The 21,329-nt window shown below is 41.0% G+C and overlaps 1 non-coding gene across 1 annotated transcript; it reads right to left on the reverse strand.

Moving 5' to 3' along the window:
- Positions 1-3,330: 3,330 nt before the first annotated feature.
- LOC125589683 lies at positions 3,331-3,437 on the reverse strand. The gene has a single exon (XR_007325857.1). It is a non-coding gene; the product is annotated as a small nucleolar RNA R71 (small nucleolar RNA).
- Between the last annotated feature and the right edge of the window lie 17,892 nt (positions 3,438-21,329).

Raw genomic sequence — 21,329 nt, forward strand, 5'->3', positions numbered from 1 at the left:
TTTTAGTTTAAAAAATTAATGGAACTATTTTAATGGTACGTTGATAAATCTAGTCTTTGTATTAATATAACTTTTATGTATTGAAAGCCAATAAGAAAAGTCCATCTTATGATCCAATAGAACCATGTAACTTGGGTTTCTAAGCTTATATCTATGTAGTTAAGAATCTGATGAATGTAACCTTGCTGCTCATAGAAGCAGCCTCTACCAAACAGTTTATGAAATCAAACGTTTCTTTTAGTTCTTGAAGACAAACACAAAGCTTTTCCCTTTCTATTTTATGCTCCTAAATAAAGCTCAAGGAGCTGTTTTATAATTCAATAAATCTCTGTTTTACATTTATTCTCATGGTTTATATTTCAATATCATATATCGAAACATATTTCCTAAATTGACGATAAGGTCAAAAGGAAAATCCGTAACTTGAACACTGCAAGTTAGATCAGGCGCCTTTAGTCCCAATACAATTCCGAAAGTGTTTCGAATGCACTAGGATAAGAAGTAAAAACCGTGTTACCGATTTGGCTTATTCTCGAAACGGCAAACAATTTGTTATTTTCTGCAAGCAACGTCGGAATCTTGGTGACTTAGTGGTTTTCACTAGAGTAGGAGTTGTGTTGTTGGTCCAGATCATGATTAGACTCTTTTCTAGTATAAAATTATTAGCTCCACATGTGGCCACGCGAATATGATCTATTCCATACGGTCTATTTGAATATCCAAAAAAAGTTTATATGTAGATTACATCTCTTATCCAACCTAGACTCCCTACCTGACGAGAATGGGCTTACCCAACCTTCGCTGCCACCCCTGGAGAAAAAGCTTTGGAGTTCGTTATGGAAGATCAAAGCTCCGGCTAAAATTAAGCATTTCCTTTGGAAAGCACTCTCTGGTGCTGTGGCGGTTATGGATAGACTTCGGAGCAGGGGAATTCAGGTTGACACTACGTGCAAAGTGTGCAACAGTGGTATCGAGACAATCTGCCATCTTTTGTTTACTTGCCCAATGGCCAAAGACACTTGGGAACGGTCGGCTATTACACTACCGGCTGCAGGTTTCTCTACCAATTCTGTCTTTCTCAACATATATCATCTGTTAGAGCAGAGTAATAAATTCCCAAAGAACTTGAACGTGAACTCTTTTCCTTGGATCCTTTGGCATCTATGGAAGGCGAGAAATGGACTGGCTTTTGAGAGGATTGATATCTTGCATATTTGCATTGTTTTATCCATTCATCCATTAGCATTTTCATCATATAGATTAGGATTTAGCCATGTCTAGGTTGCATTTTGCATTCATTGTCCTCATTAGGTGTTGGAGTGCCACATGGAGTTCTTGGGGACATTTGGATGCATTTGGAGCTTAAAGGACGTGAAACAGGTGATCATTGGACGAGCAGAGCATGGGAGCGAGGTTCCGCAGCGACGTCATGAGATCGCTCCAAAGCACCTCTCAGAGCGACCTAGCTAGAGCGACCCCGTGAAGTCGCTCGCCATATTCATCCCGTTGGAAGCCCAGAGCGACTTGCCCAAAGCGACGCACCGAGGTCGCTCGCATCTCACACCCCTCTCGGAGCGACCTCCCAAAGCGACACCCCGAGGTCGCTCGCGTCTCTATGGCGAGACGACAAGAAGCGAAGCCCGGAGCGACCTCTCAGAGCGACCCACTGAGGTCGCTCCCGAAGGCCGGAGCGACTTGTCGGAGCGACATGCCGAGGTCGCTCCGCGTCTATTGTTGGGTCGATTTCTATTTTACTTAAGGGCCTTTTGGTCATTTCATTATGCACGTTTTACATTTCTAAAACCTATGTTTTAAACATCTTTTGTAGCCACCAGAGGCAGATTATCTTTTATCTTTTGATCTATTGAGAAATACACAAGAACTCTCTTGAGAAGTTCATTTCTTGGATTTTGATTTGTTATGTTCTTGTGTTCTTGTTGATTTCTTATCTATTTTTCTACATGGTTAATCTGAAATCCAATATGGGTTTAAGAGGAATCATGGAGATTAGTGAGTAATCACCTTTTGAATTCATGGGTTAGGGAGATTAAGGATGATTAGGTTAGAGCTAGGATGTTTTAGTGTAGATCATTCATATTTCCTTGCTAGTAGAGTAATCGTAATGCATCTTCTGAGTTGGCCACTCAGTTGTTGATCCTTAGGCATTTCTCACCCGAAAGGTGTTCGATGAAATGCCCGAGACAACTCTCCTAGGCTTTTAGTATACTTTGCCAAAGACATTTGTTGTTAAAGGTGCTAAGATAGCTAATAGACTTGTTAGTAATGATTGCTTTCATATTATTCAACCAAAGACATTTGATGTTTGAGATGTGTTAGCAAATGAGCATTCATCTAGACATAGAGCTTGCTTAGAATTGTGTCTAGGCTTAAGGTTGATAGTTTGATTGATCATTTGCCATCCTTAGTTCGATACTTGATCACCCAAGGTCTAATCCCTATGCCCATGAGTTCTCTTTTCCCTTAGTCAAGAAAGTATCATTTAGTTATTCCTTTTAATTAGTCATAGTTTTAAAACCCATCTAAATCATTGGTTGCACTTAGATTAAGTGAGTACTTGCATTCTCAGTGCTTTGATATCCTTCAGAACTGGTTTGACAATCTTCTATACTACAACATTTGTCTTAGGAGCCTTGAAAACTCTTAACATCAAATTGGCGCCGTTGCCAAATTCTGAGTAGATTTCAACATTGAGATTTAGTCACTTGCTTGAGACTAAGTCATTTTTATTTTATTTTGTTACTGATTCTCTTTCTTCACCTCCCTTTAATCTACAGGTGTATGAACTTGAGGAGCAGGGGTCCATCAAACCTAGTTCCAATAGCTGCAGACATCAGAGCTTTAGAGAGAGAGTGTGCTAGAAATAGAAGAGAAGAAGAGCAACAGGCTCACTTGCAGAGATTGAGTACTGATATGGGAGACATACCTCAAAACCAACAGTGAGCAGCTCGACCCATTGGCACTTACGACCGCCCCAACATTCATGGTCATAGATTGGGAATCCGAGCACCCGCTGTGGCAGCCAACAACTTTGAGATCAAATCAGGACTCCTCAACGTGATCGAGAACAACAAGTATCATGGCTTGGCTCTAGAGGATCCATTTGATCACTTGGACAGGTTCGACAGCTACTGTGGGTTGTCAAAAACCAATGGTGTGTCCGAAGATGCCTTAAAGCTTAAGCTATTCCCTTTCTCTTTGGGGGATAAGGCACGTCAGTGGGAGAAGTCTCTACCCAGTGACTCCATCACTACTTGGGATGACTGCAAGAAAGCATTCTTGGAGAAGTTCTTCTCTACTTCAAGAACTGCTAAGCTGAGAAACGAGATTTCCAGCTTTCAACAGAAGAACTTGGAAGGCTTCAGTGAAGCCTGGGAGAGATTCAAGGGCTACCAAGCTCAATGCCCACACCATGGCTTTTCTAAAGAGAGCCTACTGAGCACATTCTACCGTGGTGCTCTTCCTAAGTACAGAGCCAGACTGGATACAGCTAGCAATAGGTTCTTTTTGGGGAGAACTGAGGAGGATGCAGAAGAGCTGGTTGACAACATAGTAAAGAGTGATGCAGTCTACAGTGGAGACCACGACAGAGGCAGTAGAACAGATGATAAGCAGACGAGGAAAGAGATCAAAGCTTTGGAAGACAAGATCGACCTACTCATTGCTGAAAAAGCAACCCAAGAGCAGCTGAAGTTTGTTGGTAACTCCAAGCAGGAAGATCCACTTGCTGTCAATGAGGTTGAGGGTTTGGAAGGTCAAGAGGAGTTGTGTTTCATCAACAACAATGGTAGCTGGTACAAAAAGGAGCCCAATTTTCAGTACAACAACTACCAATAGAAATCTTATCCCAACAACCAACAGAGTGGTTATCCGCCTAGAAACAACCAGCAAAGCAGCTATCAGCCTCAGCAAAACCCCTTGTCTGGTTCCTCTGCTCCTCAAGAGAGCAGCACTGATACCTTACTGAAACAAATCTTGGAGTCTCAGACTAGAAGTGAGAAGCACGTTGGTTATGAGTTGAAGAACCTTCATTCCAAGATTGATGGGAGCTACAATGAGCTCAACAACAAATTCTCACACCTTGCTTCTACAGTCAAGAATTTAGAGAATCAGTTTGCTTCCATGAACACTCACCAGAATCGCCAGCAAGGATCTCTACCTGGAAAATCTGACCCAAATCCCAAGGAAGCCAAAGCTATCACCCTTCGGAGTGGTAAGCAGTTACCTCCTAGAACCCTCACCAAGGATGCTGAGAAACTAGGTGAGGGGGTTGCCATCAACATAGATGATGAAGTGGTGATTGTTGATGAGAAGATCAATGACGAGATCTTGGAGAAGATAGTGGAAGCCAAAGGTAAAGGAAAGGTTGGGGAAGAGAAGAAGACAGTAAAAGATGGTGAGGTTGTTACTCCAGCAAGTGAAAGTTCTTTTGTTCCTCCTCCCTATGAACCCAAACTTCCATTCCCTGGTAGATTCAAGAAGCAGCTGCTAGAGAAGTACAAGGCTCTGTTTGAGAAGCAAATGAGTGAAGCTCAGGTTGCAATGCCCATCATCGATGCTTTCATGTTGATTCCTCAATACAGCAAGTTCTTGAAAGATACTGTAGCTGCAAAGAAGAAGGAGATGGAAGGCATGATGATTCTTACCCATGAGTGCAGTGCCATCATCCAGAGGCTTGATGTTCCCGAGAAGTTAGAGGATCCAGGAAGCTTCACACTACCTTGTGCTCTTGGACCTATGGTATTTGAGAAAAGTCTCTGCGATTTGGGAGCTAGTGTCAGCTTGATGCCTTTGTCTGTTGCAAAGAAGCTTGGATTCACTCAGTACAAGAAGTGTAGACTCTCTCTGGTGTTAGCTGATCGTTCAGTGAAGTACCCTGTGGGCATCTTAGAGGACCTCCCTGTGAAGATTGGAAGGTATGAAATACCTACAGATTTTGTGGTGCTTGAGATGGGTGAGGAGGCTCAAGATCCATGGATTCTAGGAAGGCCATTCTTAGCTACAGCAGGAGCTATTGTTGTCATGTCCCCGATCCTGGATAGGATCGTCCGGACGGACTGCGGTGCAAGGAAACGCACCAGTCAGGTCACATGACCTAAGAACAAGCTTGTCATGGTCTTGAATGAAGGTTAAGGGCATCAGTCAGCTGAGACTTAACCAGGATACGATGGAAACAAGGGTAAAGGAGCTGGGTGAGTGTTTAGGCAGCTGGACGAGTGTTGGTTTGAGTTCAATCAGCTCGGTTCAGCTGGTATTCAGTTCACCATGATCTGTTCAGCTCACAGGAGCTGGGGGGCTAGCTCAATCAGCTGGGAACAGCTGGAGGTCAGCTCAATCCAGTGAACGGTGCGTTCTGGTTCGGATCAGTGTGGGCGAGTCCGGGACGGTTACTGGGCGAGACGATGGTCCGGGTGCAGGACGGTTCGACCAAATGGGTCTTAGGCTTTGGACAGGGAGCGGGCAAGCTCCCAGAGTGTGAGCTGAGGCTCAGTGATCGATTTGCCAAAGGAAGAAAAGGGGAGAAACCGCCAAAGGGCGGTTATGGGGCGGTTATGGGACGGTTATGGGACGGTTTTGGGAAGAAGGGATGGGATTTTGGTAACTGCTCGCCCAGGCGGTTGGGGACAGTTTAAATCGTCCTCTCTCTCTCATTTCTGATCATTCTGGTCGATTCCTACACCCTGAAACACAAAGAAACACAAAGAAAATACAGAGAGTTGGTCGGATTCCCAATCCAAGACCCATGGTGGTGTGAAGGCCATAAAGAGGCAGTTTTGGGAGAGATCAAGGGGGAAAGTTATGAACGACTTTCTGGTGGCTTTTGATCCGTGATGTTATCACCCAATGCATCCTCCAGGGCCTGAGAACACACGCAAATGGTGAGGAGAGAAGGTAGATGACCGGAATTCATTCCTAAAGGCCAAGACAGCCTTAAGGGCAGATGTGTGTAGAAAGGCAGTTTTGTGGAAGTGCAAGGGGAGTTAAGAACGACCCTGTGGTAGGTTTCCACCACTGATGAACACGTCCTAGGCTTCCTCTGCATCTTGGGAACACACGCAAACACCCAGGAGAGAAGGGAAAAGGCCGGACTTCACTCACAATGGCATGAATAGCCTTGAAGGTGGATGCATTGTAGAAACTGGTTTCATGGAAGTTCCATGGAAGGAGTGATGGTCACGAACCATGGTTAGATCTTATCAATACTGGAAGTATGTGAAAAGGGTTTGATGAAGGCGTGCTAGGAAGAGCATGGACGCCCCTGATGAGGTAACAGGTGGGGACTGCAGACCGTTGGGCATAGTCTGGTACACTATGGGCTGATCTGGTCCTGCAGTTACACCTTACTCTGTTTTATGATTATTAATCATATTATTCCTTGTTCTTATGATTGAGATTGATTATTAGACATAGTAGCACTGAACCATGGCTTGACCGGTTCAGAAGAACCCTCCATGGCCTTGGTTTGGCAGCTAAGTCTGGATCTCCTACTTCCTGATGGATTTATGGTGATCTGAATTTGGAATCCTCTTAGTGGTGAATTATCATGAATTATCATGGTATTTGGGGATTTTTATCTGATTGATTTCGAGATGGTCAATGTGGCCGGTGGGGCTGTCCTAGGTCGAGATCCATAGGATTGAGATCGGTTCTTGGAATTCTGACTTGACCATTCTATTAGTTAAGATTTATCATGAATTATCATGAATCCTAATGAGTTTTTAGGGATTGATTTAGAGATGGTCCCTTGGGCCGGTTTGGCTGATCTTGGCCGAGATCTATGGGATGGAGGCCGGTTCTGGGAAATCTGATTGGACCATTCTCTTAGTTATGATTTATCATGAATTGTCATGAATGTTAATTGATTTTTGGAGCAGGTTTGCTTGCGGTCGAAATTGCACCTGAGGGCATATTGGGGTCAGATCCTTGTGTTAGGATATCTGATCATATGTTGTGTGCTGGAACATATTGTCACTTATGATATTGATCATAAGGAATTGCTGGTTATCAACCTTGGTGTTGGTAAGGCAGGCCGTGCGTGATCTGATCATTGGCAAGGATGGACGACCTGATCTTTGGATGATGGATCAAGGTGTCTGATCTGATTGATCAAAGGATGCACCGGTGGTAAGAGCAACACTAATCAGGTTCAGTGGGACATGGTTCCATGACTGATTAGGAAGTATGAAGACTCATCAGTTCTGAGTCATGTGGGGTGGTTGGTTGATTGACTCAGGATCTGATGGGCATTGTTAGTCTTTGTGAGGACTTGATCTGGTTAGTCCATGAGAGGACTTGGTATGATTAGTCCATGAGCTGGACTTGGTATCATAAGTTGATAAGGCAAAAGGATGTGGAACAGTGCATGAACCGGTAAGGGCCAGATGCATGTCCTTAGCTGATTGAAGACTTCCCAAAGGTTACTTATGTCTGTGGGGATGGTTGGCTGAATGACTAAGTACCCAAGGGAAGAGTTTATGCAGGTATGATCTGTCAATGTTGCATAGATCTAGATAGAATGGCTTAGGGGAACAGAACCTCTGATTGTATGACTTGGTCTAGGTTCAGATTCGACCTTGGAGCTAGCTGGCAGTTGTGTTTACTGACCAGTAGCTGAGGTGATCTGATCAGACAAGTGTTAGATTGGATTTAGTCCAATGGATGATAGATGTTATTCCGCTGTGCATAAGTTGAAATGATCTAAGCTAGGGAATGACTAAGGTAGTCTTAAGCTAAGATCTGAGTTAGCCCTCGCCTATGGGCGATGTTTTTAAATAAAGGGCAAAATTTTTAGAGGTTCGGTCAGTGTATAGACCGAGCGACGTGAGGCATCGACCGCGGCCTAGTCGGCCGGGATCGGGTGTTACAAGTTGGTATCAGAGCATGCTTGATCCTGTTAAGGACAGTGCTCATAGATGTTGAGTTCCAAACCGAAATTATTTCTGAAAACTGAGATGACTTGGAACCTTAGTTGTGGTGAGCCAAGTGAGAGTTGAGGTAAGTTTGGGTTTCATGCTTGTGAACGGGGAAGTTCCAAGATGAGCCGGCTTAGCCAAGATACACTCTTCCACGGCAAGACCCTGAAAACATAAAGGTTAGTTTATCTAGTTATTTAGGAATAATTGACGGATTGGATGATGGACGCAATGCAAGATCTTTGTATGGACGACCTGGACAAGGGAAGTAACATGGACCAGAGAGTGGCTTAGGTTGAAAGAAATGTGCAGCACTCTCTTGGAGGTAAATGTTATCCCTTGATGGCCGTTCAAAACAAGTGAGCATATGCAATGTTCATGTTAGTCTAAGGGAGACACTACATGGCTAGTACATGAGTGGGCTTGTGATCAGATGGATCAGCTTGGACTCAGTGTAAGTCAAGGTAGGATTCCTTAAGATTGAGTGAATGAAATGGATCAATTCCAAGAGGAATTGGAAACACGATGTTAAGTATCTTAGTATGATGGGGATTGGGGTATACTATAAACACTTTTGTGAATGGTATGGGACGTTCACAGATGTGTGATGCTTTGGAGAATGGTATGGGACATTTTCCAAATGTGTGATCAAACCGAAATCCTACTCATCTAAGTACTTAATGATCGGTGGTGTGGAAACACATTATTTGATACTGGAGCTACACATAGTGCTGTGAGTCCAGGAATGGTTGGAAAAGGTTTGTTCCAGTATGGAACATGGGATGGTCCTGAACGAGTGAGTGCGGCCGGAGGGCAAGTTATGAACTCACTCGGTCTGGTTAAGGACATCCATGTGGTGATCTTGGATAGGCCGATGCCTATAGATCTGATTGTTGTCCCCCTCAAGCATCATGAAGTGATCTTGGGCATGGACTGGTTGGAAAAGTATCGGGCAACTCTAGATTGTCACCGGGGAAAGGTGCAACTTGAGAACGAGTTTGGACCCCGATTAAGTACCAAGGAATCAAGCCAACCTCTTGTAGTTGGTGGTTTCAGCAGTCCAAGTAGAACGGATGCTTGGAAATGGTTGTGAGGCCTTTTTGGCTACCATTTACACCGATGAGGTTGTAGGGGCCTGTGACCCAGAGGGTATACCGTTGGTTCGGGAATTTCAGGATGTGTTTGGGGCACTACAGGGCATTCCCCCAGATAGGGCTGACCCATTCATCATTGAATTGGAACCTGGAACGGCCCCATTATCTAAAAGTCCATATAGAATGGCACCAGATCAGATGGCAGAGCTGAAGAAGCAACTTGAGGAGTTGCTTGAGAAGGGGTTCATACACCCTAGTGTATCACCTTGGGGAGCACCAGTCCTATTTGTTAAGAAAAAAGGATGGTAGCTTTAGGTTGTGCATTGATTATAGGGGTTTGAACAGGGTGACTGGGAAGAACAAGTACCCTTTACCCAGGATTGATGAATTGCTGGAATCATAAACCTTATTGTCCAGGAAGGACTTAAGGGAACAGAACAATCTGTTAGGACTCATGGTAGAGTGAGCAGCCTAAAGATTGGAACATGTTCACTAGGACTTGGCTGGTGCATCGAGTGGCTTGGAGATTGGTTGAATCTACTAAGACTTGAGTACTCAGTATGTTCCTAGGTACTGAATTTGATCTAGTCATGGAACTAAAGTGTTCTACATGGACTTGGTGTCTACTAGGAACGCAACCTGGAGAGTTGGGTCAGTGACACAAGTCATGTCTTTGTATGGGTGCTTGATGGACCACTTGATAAGAATTTGGGTTAAATATCTATCAAGTGGGGGAGACTTGTTGTGTATACGATGACCAAGACGTGGTCAGTGAGAAGGAACAAGGTGGGAGATGCAACGAATTGGCTAGAAAGAACCAATCGAGCATGCTCCATGTTCCGGGTACAAAGGAGTTCGGATGGAACCTTTGTCTTGAGACAAGAGGTTAACACCACTGGATTCGAGGACGAATCCTTCGTAAGTGGGGGAGACTTGTCATGTCCCCGATCCTGGATAGGATCGTCCGGACGGACTGCGGTGCAAGGAAACGCACCAGTCAGGTCACATGACCTAAGAACAAGCGTGTCATGGTCTTGAATGAAGGTTAAGGGCATCAGTCAGCTGAGACTTAACCAGGATACGATGGAAACAAGGGTAAAGGAGCTGGGTGAGTGTTTAGGCAGCTGGACGAGTGTTGGTTTGAGTTCAATCAGCTCGGTTCAGCTGGTATTCAGTTCACCATGATCTGTTCAGCTCACAGGAGCTGAGGGGCTAGCTCAATCAGCTGGGAACAGCTGGAGGTCAGCTCAATCCAGTGAACGGTGCGTTCTGGTTCGGATCAGTGTGGGCGAGTCCGGGACGGTTACTGGGCGAGACGATGGTCCGGGTGCAGGACGGTTCGACCAAATGGGTCTTAGGCTTTGGACAGGGAGCGGGCAAGCTCCCAGAGTGTGAGCTGAGGCTCAGTGATCGATTTGCCAAAAGAAGAAAAGGGGAGAAACCGCCAAGGGGCGGTTATGGGGCGGTTATGGGACGGTTATGGGACGGTTTTGGGAAGAAGGGATGGGATTTTGGTAACTTCTCGCCCAGGCAGTTGGGAACAGTTTAAATCGTCCTCTCTCTCTCATTTCTGATCATTCTGGTCGATTCCTACACCCTGAAACACAAAGAAACACAAAGAAAATACAGAGAGTTGGTCGGATTCCCAATCCAAGACCCATGGTGGTGTGAAGGCCATAAAGAGGCAGTTTTGGGAGAGATCAAGGGGGAAAGTTATGAACGACTTTCTGGTGGCTTTTGATCCGTGATGTTATCACCCAATGCATCCTCCAGGGCCTGAGAACACACGCAAATGGTGAGGAGAGAAGGTAGATGACCGGAATTCATTCCTAAAGGCCAAGACAGCCTTAAGGGCAGATGTGTGTAGAAAGGCAGTTTTGTGGAAGTGCAAGGGGAGTTATGAACGACCCTGTGGTAGGTTTCCACCACTGATGAACACGTCCTAGGCTTCCTCTGCATCTTGGGAACACACGCAAACACCCAGGAGAGAAGGGAGAAGGCCGGACTTCACTCACAATGGCATGAATAGCCTTGAAGGTGGATGCAGTGTAGAAACTGGTTTCATGGAAGTTCCATGGAAGGAGTGATGGTCACGAACCATGGTTAGATCTTATCAATACTGGAAGTATGTGAAAAGGGTTTGATGAAGGCGTGCTAGGAAGAGCATGGACGCCCCTGATGAGGTAACAGGTGGGGACTGCAGACCGTTGGGCATAGTCTGGTACACTATGGGCTGATCTGGTCCTGCAGTTACACCTTACTCTGTTTTATGATTATTAATCATATTATTCCTTGTTCTTATGATTGAGATTGATTATTAGACATAGTAGCACTGAACCATGGCTTGACCGGTTCAGAAGAACCCTCCATGGCCTTGGTTTGGCAGCTAAGTCTGGATCTCCTACTTCCTGATGGATTTATGGTGATCTGAATTTGGAATCCTCTTAGTGGTGAATTATCATGAATTATCATGGTATTTGGGGATTTTTATCTGATTGATTTCGAGATGGTCAAGCTGGCCGGTGGGGCTGTCCTAGGTCGAGATCCATAGGATTGAGATCGGTTCTTGGAATTCTGACTTGACCATTCTCTTAGTTAAGATTTATCATGAATTATCATGAATCCTAATGAGTTTTTAGGGATTGATTTAGAGATGGTCCCTTGGGCCGGTTTGGCTGATCTTGGCCGAGATCTATGGGATGGAGGCCGGTTCTGGGAAATCTGATTGGACCATTCTCTTAGTTATGATTTATCATGAATTGTCATGAATGTTAATTGATTTTTGGAGCAGGTTTGCTTGCGGTCGAAATTGCACCTGAGGGCATATTGGGGTCAGATCCTTGTGTTAGGATATCTGATCATATGTTGTGTGCTGGAACATATTGTCACTTATGATATTGATCATAAGGAATTGCTGGTTATCAACCTTGGTGTTGGTAAGGCAGGCCGTGCGTGATCTGATCATTGGCAAGGATGGACGACCTGATCTTTGGATGATGGATCAAGGTGTCTGATCTGATTGATCAAAGGATGCACCGGTGGTAAGAGCAACACTAATCAGGTTCAGTGGGACATGGTTCCATGACTGATTAGGAAGTATGAAAACTCATCAGTTCTGAGTCATGTGGGGTGGTTGGTTGATTGACTCAGGATCTGATGGGCATTGTTAGTCTTTGTGAGGACTTGATCTGGTTAGTCCATGAGAGGACTTGGTATGATTAGTCCATGAGCTGGACTTGGTATCATAAGTTGATAAGGCAAAAGGATGTGGAACAGTGCATGAACCGGTAAGGGCCAGATGCATGTCCTTAGCTGATTGAAGACTTCCCAAAGGTTACTTATGTCTGTGGGGATGGTTGGCTGAATGACTAAGTACCCAAGGGAAGAGTTTATGCAGGTATGATCTGTCAATGTTGCATAGATCTAGATAGAATGGCTTAGGGGAACAGAACCTCTGATTGTATGACTTGGTCTAGGTTCAGATTCGACCTTGGAGCTAGCTGGCAGTTGTGTTTACTGACCAGTAGCTGAGGTGATCTGATCAGACAAGTGTTAGATTGGATTTAGTCCAATGGATGATAGATGTTATTCCGCTGTGCATAAGTTGAAATGATCTAAGATAGGGAATGACTAAGGTAGTCTTAAGCTAAGATCTGAGTTAGCCCTCGCCTATGGGCGATGTTTTTAAATAAAGGGCAAAAATTTTAGAGGTTCGGTCAGTGTATAGACCGAGCGACGTGAGACATCGACCGCGGCCTAGTTGGCCGGGATCGGGTGTTACAATTGTTAATGTGAAGGAGGGCACGATTGATCTCCATTTGGGTAAAGAGAACATCCTCCACTTTGACATCAAGAGGAAAATGAGGAAACCAACTGTGTTCGGGCAAGCCTTCTACATTGAAGAGATGGACACCCCTGCTGATGAGCACCTTGAAGAGTTACCACCTGAGGACGACGAGGAGGGAGCATCTCCCTCTACTCATTCCCTATAGAAGGTAACCCACCACACTCCCTTGTATATACCATTTCATTTTTGCATATTAGTCTTCTTTTCGGTATCTCTCTCTACTTGACGACACAGAGACTGTGTAACTCAAGTTTGGGAGAGGTACCAAGTATTTGATCATGTTTGCTTTGATGTTGTTTCATTGAGTCATGCATGGCATACCTATTTGCATAGATAAAAAAAAAAATCAATCATTTAGGAGAGTCTAGAGCATATAGGTTGCATTCACTTGCATTGGGAGCAATGATTTTGAATGCCTTGTAAAGAACACTACGTTGCACTTGACTAGCTTTTGCACCTCTCAAAAAGACTTGTATGTTTCGAGCCTTGAAAACTCTTCCTGAAACTTGTTGATTGCTGAAACTCAGTCTTTGAAGCCAACTACGACCTTATTTGAACTGAACGAACTTAATGCTTCTTGCTCATGGTCCCTTGTGTACTGAGTCATGGCTATACACACTTGAGTTGTCACATCTTTTATACCAATCTTTTTTGACAAACTCTAGTGGTAGACCACTCCCAAAACCTTTTCCTCCTTTTAAGCTTTCATTGTTTGATGAGTGAGGCATTTTTCGGAAAGTCTTACATGTGCATAATGTTGAGAGTATCGGGAACGACAATGCTTGATCTTCATTCTTGCTAGATTGGGCACTCTATTGTCTAGCTATAGGTGGGGGTGAGTGTTGTGATTATGATTTGGGAGAAATGAAAAAGGAATAGAATAGATTCTTTGTGCTTAAGTGAATTGTTTTATTGGGATCAGTAGAGAAGCCTCTAGCTCAAGTTTTGAAAAGTCTTGGCCCCCAGCCTAAAAAAAAAATAAAATAAAGGAAAAAGAAAAAAAAAAAAAAAAAAAAAAAAAGGGCTAGCAAAGTTGTTAAGAGCTAAGAAATGTTTTGAGGTTGTGAAAAATCCCTTGTAGATTTCAAAGAGAAAGAGTTGATGTTCTTAGGATCTTTTGGTGAGAGATGTGAGTTGGGTTTGACATTGGGAAATGATTGTGTGATTTGTATGTTTGGGAAAAGGGTAGAACAATGGAGATTGAGCATTGTATGCATGAGTTGGTCTCTTTCATAGATATATTATGTGCAATGTCAAGGCTACTTGTTTTGAGAGTAAACCACCTTAAAGATCATATGTTTTGAACCTCTTGAATCACTTGAATAAAAGCCTTCCCTTACCCAACCAAATGACTTGGACCAACTGACCATTTGCAAGAATTCACCTGATGTTTTGTGCTTAATGAATGTGAGAGTTGGTTGATTTGAATGTGTGGATGCTTGATGATGAGTGTAAGAACAAAAAGAGTTAAGATAGGCCTAGAGAAGCTAGAGTGTAATAAGAGAGTGTGCTAGTTGTGTTTCTTTTGGCTATGTGCTCCCTCCTTCAACCTCTCTCCCTATGAGTTCTAGAAAGTTCACTTGTGGACAAGTAAAAGAACAAGTTTGGGGGAGTTGATATCTTGCATATTTGCATTGTTTTATCCATTCATCCATTAGCATTTTCATCATATAGATTAGGATTTAGCCATGTCTAGGTTGCATTTTGCATTCATTGTCCTCATTAGGTGTTGGAGTGCCACATGGAGTTCTTGGGGACATTTGGATGCATTTGGAGCTTAAAAGACGTGAAACAGGTGATCATTGGACGAGCAGAGCATGGGAGCGAGGTTCCGCAGCGACGTCATGAGGTCGCTCCAAAGCACCTCTCAGAGCGACCTAGCTAGAGCGACCCCGTGAAGTCGCTCGCCATATTCATCCCGTTGGAAGCCCAGAGCGACTTGCCCAAAGCGACGCACCGAGGTCGCTCGCATCTCACACCCCTCTCGGAGCGACCTCCCAAAGCGACACCCCGAGGTCGCTCGCGTCTCTATGGCGAGACGACAAGAAGCGAAGCCCAGAGCGACCTCTCAGAGCGACCCACTGAGGTCGCTCCCGAAGGCCGGAGCGACTTGTCGGAGCGACATGCCGAGGTCGCTCCGCGTCTATTGTTGGGTCGATTTCTATTTTACTTAAGGGCCTTTTGGTCATTTCATTATGCACGTTTTACATTTCTAAAACCTATGTTTTAAACATCTTTTGTAGCCACCAGAGGCAGATTATCTTTTATCTTTTGATCTATTGAGAAATACACAAGAACTCTCTTGAGAAGTTCATTTCTTGGATTTTGATTTGTTATGTTCTTGTGTTCTTGTTGATTTCTTATCTATTTTTCTACATGGTTAATCTGAAATCCAATATGGGTTTAAGAGGAATCATGGAGATTAGTGAGTAATCACCTTTTGAATTCATGGGTTAGGGAGATTAAGGGTGATTAGGTTAGAGCTAGGATGTTTTAGTGTAGATCATTCATATTTCCTTGCTAGTAGAGTAATCATAATGCATCTTCTGAGTTGGCCACTCAGTTGTTGATCCTTAGGCATTTCTCACCCGAAAGGTGTTCGATGAAATGCCCGAGACAACTCTCCTAGGCTTTTAGTATACTTTGCCAAAGACATTTGTTGTTAAAGGTGCTAAGATAGCTAATAGACTTGTTAGTAATGATTGCTTTCATATTATTCAACCAAAGACATTTGATGTTTGAGATGTGTTAGCAAATGAGCTTTCATCTAGACATAGAGCTTGCTTAGAATTGTGTCTAGGCTTAAGGTTGATAGTTTGATTGATCATTTGCCATCCTTAGTTCGATACTTGATCACCCAAGGTCTAATCCCTATGCCCATGAGTTCTCTTTTCCCTTAGTCAAGAAAGTATCATTTAGTTATTCCTTTTAATTAGTCATAGTTTTTAAACCCATCTAAATCATTGGTTGCACTTAGATTAAGTGAGTACTTGCATTCTCAGTGCTTTGATATCCCTTAGAACTGGTTCGACAATCTTCTATACTACAACATTTGTCTTAGGAACCTTGAAAACTCTTAACATCAAGGATTCAGTACTCCTCTGTGTTTGTTGTAACTCGGGCTAAAGAAGAAGCTAATGTGTGGTTTGAGGTTAACTCTCCAAGAACTGAGGCATCACAAGTACCTCACCCTACTGGTGATAGTGTTAGCTCTTGGGCTAAACCCCCTACGGGTTTCTTGAAATGCAATGTGGGAGTCTCTTAGGTAAGTCAACATGTGCATTGTGGTGTTGCTTGGATCTTACGTGACAATAAAGGCAAAGCTATCCTTCACAGTCGGCGTGCCTTCTCTAATGTTAAGTCACAGCGAGATGCCGAGCTCTTAGGCCTTCAGTGGGCAGTCAAGGACATGGTCAACACCCATCAACACAACATCATTTTTGACTCCTCATGCGGGTTGGCAAGGGATACTTTCCTCAATATCTCAAATCACATAGAGCAGGCTCCTATTACAAACGAGATCAAGTACATGTTGTGCTTGCTGCAAGATTGGAGTTTTCATCATTCTGATCAAAGGAAGAATACTATTGCGCAAGAGATAGCAGTTAGTGTAACATCGGACCATCATTACCATTCTTACATAGCTGTTGGTGCACCGTCTTGGTTATCTCGGAGGGTGGCTAGCGAGGCTATGGCTTAAATGGCTGGAGGCATCCCTTTCTTTATTATTTCTTTTCTTTAGATGTCTACTGACATTCTTTCTTTACTATGTTGGTTTCTGTCACTGCCATTCGTTTTTTTTTGTTTTTGGGATGTCGTCTCCCTTAACCCTTTAGTGGGTGTACTTCTGTGAATCTTCATGGTTCCATTTGAATAAATTCATTCAGTGTTAAAAAAAAAGATTACATCTCTTATCCAGGAATTAGATCTGTGTATTTAATAGATCCGTACAAAAAAAAAAGGTCAGAATCTTTCAGCCTAACCCACATAGATTCTTTGAATGGGCATACCCATTCTAAACTTGTACAGTCACAAAAACGACGTTGCTTGAAGAAGCCAAACAAATTAACTTGAGAAAATGCTTTTTGGATCTACTTTTGTGAATTATGATAGTGATCAAGCAAACTAAACTCATAACACACTGAAAAGTTTTGACCAAAAAAAAAATAATAAAATAAAATAAAATACACTGAAAAGTAAAACTACGCTACTGATGCGAAGTCTTTTTTTAAACAGCTTTTTTTTCTTTAATTATTATCAAAAGGACTTTAATCTTTTTAATGCGATGTCTTTTTGTTACCGAAAATTGTAGTATACTAAAGGCTTTTTAGTTCTAGTTACCATGAAAATGTTGTTAAACTGATCTATTTTATATATTATTTATGATCTTTCCAATTATCCTTGCGGAAGACTTTGTCATTAGACTTCCTCAAAATGATGTTTTTAGTATCAATCTCAGAATGTTTGGCCAATAATCGATGGGACAACATTAGGCCGTATTGATATTAGATCAGATTGGATTGTTTGGATTGAGATCTGATACCATGTTAAGCTAGATGAGCTTCAACCTAAGACTAATTGGTGATAAGTAGATTGACTAATCTATCTTATTTATTATTTATGATCATCTCTTCCAACTACCGATACATGAGACTTTTAATCCCATTTGCTCCCCTAGCTTTCGTTCTCTAATACATGACTATGATACCAAATTAATCTAGATAGACTTTCAATCTAAAATCAGTTCTCATTTTAGGTTGAAAGTCCATCTAGCTTTCCGAGTCTTTCTCGTATGCTCACAATTTTCTCTCTATGTGGGGTGAGCTCACCTTGTGTGACACCGGGAGCCTTAGTATTAAGAGATTCTAATGATTTATTATTTATTTAGTGATAATGTAACAATCATATGATTTTTACATGATTTAGTCTCATTTGAACAGTATTGCAAATTAGGTTCCGATAAATTATCTATTTTTATTATTATGGCTTAAGCATGTTTTACTTTTAAGTTTATTTTTGGACAATTGACCTACAATATAAATATATATTGATAAGATAAGTAGCAATCAATTTTTAAAAATCTATCCACATATACCACACATACCAAAAATCGAAATTTTATAAAAAAAATAATTAAAAACGACGAACTGAACAAGAGGTGAATAGGCGAAACTGGAAAGACACTCACTGCATAAGATAATGCCTATCTTGGATAGGATCGAGTCGTATACAATGGCCAAATAAGTTAATCCAACTGAATCTAAACGAAACCACAAGAATACAATTGTTTAGTTAAGTTGTCTTTTCATAAGTACTGGCATAGAGTAACTTAATTACAAATTAATTAGTAATGGCAGTTGGTCATATTTCTTGTTTGTCGGCAACACTGGTCATTCAGGAACGGACTCCTGCAATATAGTTTTTTTTTTTGTAAACGTCTCCTGCAATATAGTTATTATGACACATCGTATATTCAATAGGTATTAGTGCTAACAATTTCAAATAATGATTCATGCTCATAAAAGAGCATGAAAAAATAGAAAGCAAAGGTGCATGTGAATGATATTGTTTATTTGAGGAGCGTATACCTCTATTGTGCAAGAAAATAAGGAAATGGAAAGAGTTGATCAAACACCAAAAGGCTAAAGATGTTCGGCTGATATTTCACAAAAGAAGGGAGAGGAGGTTACAAAGCAAGTTATCATAATTAAGAGAAATATTTGCACTACTCTAGCTTCTTGAATAAAACCTTAAGCACGTGGGTTTCATTTGGCTTGTTGCATATAATGGGGATAGATGGCGTATATAATGGGGATAAATGGTTTAATACTAAAGTTTTACGGAATAGTTTTTTTTAATTATAAAAAAATATATTTGCAGAACACAGTTACGACAAATATCACAATATAAATAGGAGGCAAGTGTTTATAAATAAAGCAAGCAAAATATAAGCTTTAGAGATTTTACTAGAATGCAGGTTTAGTTTTATAACGCAAACAAGGGAAAATTCCTTCAAAATACACAGACTAATTTTCATTTGCTAATAAAATACACAAACTATTTTGACTCCCCGTTTAATACACGAATTAATTTACGTTGCCTATTAAATACATAAACTTTCGAAATTCGCAGGTTTTACACATAGTTTTAGACGGTGTTATCTATATTTAACGGAGGTGAAGACGACGTTAGTGTTTAATTAAACATGTGCTTAATTTATGAAAAGAAAATTCCTTAAAAATACACGAACTAATTTTTATTTGTTAATAAATACACAAACTAATTTTCATTTGTTAATAAAATACACGAACTATTTTGGATCCCCATTTAATACACGAATTAATTTTTGCTTCTCATTTAATACACAAACTTTTAAAATTTTCAGATTTTACACATCGATTTAGACGACGTCAACTATGTTTAACATGATTTAGTGGATGTCAACTATGTTTAACAAAAGTGAAGTAGATGTTAGTGTTTAGTTAAACATGTGGTTAAACTGCGAAAGGCAAATTCTTTTAAAAATCCTTCTGATAGATTATATTGGTAGTTTTCTTCTTCATAACACTTGCATAGTGTAAATTAACCTTGATTGATAAAAAATAAGAATCGAAAACTAATTCCAAAATCAGAAACTCGTTTAAAATTACCTAGTTTTCTTCGTCATTTTTCATGACATGGAAATCATCTCCACTTTGAAGCAATATAAAATGAAATCAAAGCGAAGAAGAAGAAAAGGAACAGAGTTTGATGAGTAAAAGAGGTTGGAATAGATTAGGGTGTCAAACTTGAATTGAAGCTAGCTTGAATATAAGTATCAATCGATTCGAGAGGTTTTGGTTGAGGGTGAGCGTGCTTTTCACTTTTAACCATACGTTTAGTTAAAACTAAAGTCATTTTTGTTATACGTAGTTGACTTCGTTTAAATCGATGTGTAAAATCTACAAATTTTAAAAGTTTGTGTATTAAATAGGAAACAAAAATTAGTTCGTGTATTAAATGGGGATCCAAAATAGTTTGTGTATTTTATTAACAAATGAAAATTAGTTCATGTATTTTTAAGGAAATTTTTTTTCATAAATTAGACACATGTTTAATTAAACATTAACGTCGTCTTCACTTCCGCTAAACGTAGTTAACGCCGTCTAAAACGATGTGTAAAACCTACGAATTTTAAAAGTTTGTGTATATAATAGACAACACAAATTAGTTTGTGTATTAAATGGGGATCCAAAATAGTTCGTGTATTTTATTAGCAAATAAATATTAGTCCGTGTATTTTTGAGGAATTTTCCCTGCAAACAAAGGTGTGGAATAAATGTTTTAGATATATTTCAAACCATGGGTCAAACAATCAATACTGCTAGATATTATTATACAACAAAGTAAAATAATCTTTGAATGTTTGATTTCCTTGTGCTTATTGAATTTATCAACGCAGAATAACAATATGAGGATGTAGGAACTGTTGCATACTAGGAATAATGTTACAACTTACAATGGACACGAAGTACTTTGTTATAGTTCTGTTACATTTAACCCAAAAAGCGTCGCAAAACGTATCGCAAAATAAATGAGGCCATGCAGTGTTTAGTAATCACTTGCTACCCAGTGCCAAAAGGAAAAAAAAAAAGATATTTAATGTGCAGAGAATGTTTACCTCTTCGATCAATATGAGAACGTAGCCTGCAAAAGTTGAAGAAATGAGGGTAATTTCACAAATTTTGAATTTTAACAAAAAACAGTTTTGGATCTTGAGTCGTGTAACTTTTCAGGTTAAATACGACGAATCGGTTATGGACTACTGAATCTAGTAATTTGCTCTACGAACGTATATAAAGTTTCAATGTGAATATATATATATATAGTCTTGATTGTTTAAAGCTGAATGATAAGGCTAGCATATGTTGAGTTGAATTGTTTCCAAGTGTCATCGGTGAAGATTAGGCTTCGTCACTGAGTTGTATTGGTTGAATTTTTAAGTTTATTTATCGAAGTTGGAATCTCTGTATATTTTTGGTGGTGTTTGTCTACATGTGTAATTATTTATTGGTTAGAACATTAGAAGATGTTATAACATCTGATATAAACATAGAAATCATAGTTAATTATGAATATTTGGCAAAGTTGGGCTCCAGTGTCCAAAGCGAATTTCGAAATTAACAATTAAGGTGGGGCTCAAGATGTTGACGACTGATCTCGAACCCCTTCTCCTTTTCATGTCTCTTTGAGTTTGGTAAGTTCTTTCACGTGCCGCCATGTTCACATTTGTCATCAAATATGTAGATATATACGTATTGACCGTATGATTAATGTATTTGTACATATACACATCATTTTCCCTAGTGCATAAGTATATATGTATGTGTACTTTAACTTTACCAGAATACATTTTTAGTTTCTGTTCATACATACAGGGTTTGACATTTGTAGTATTTTTTCTGCATTTTCTGATTC

Source organism: Brassica napus, chromosome A2, assembly GCF_020379485.1.
Source record: "Brassica napus cultivar Da-Ae chromosome A2, Da-Ae, whole genome shotgun sequence".
NCBI lineage: Eukaryota > Viridiplantae > Streptophyta > Magnoliopsida > Brassicales > Brassicaceae > Brassica > Brassica napus.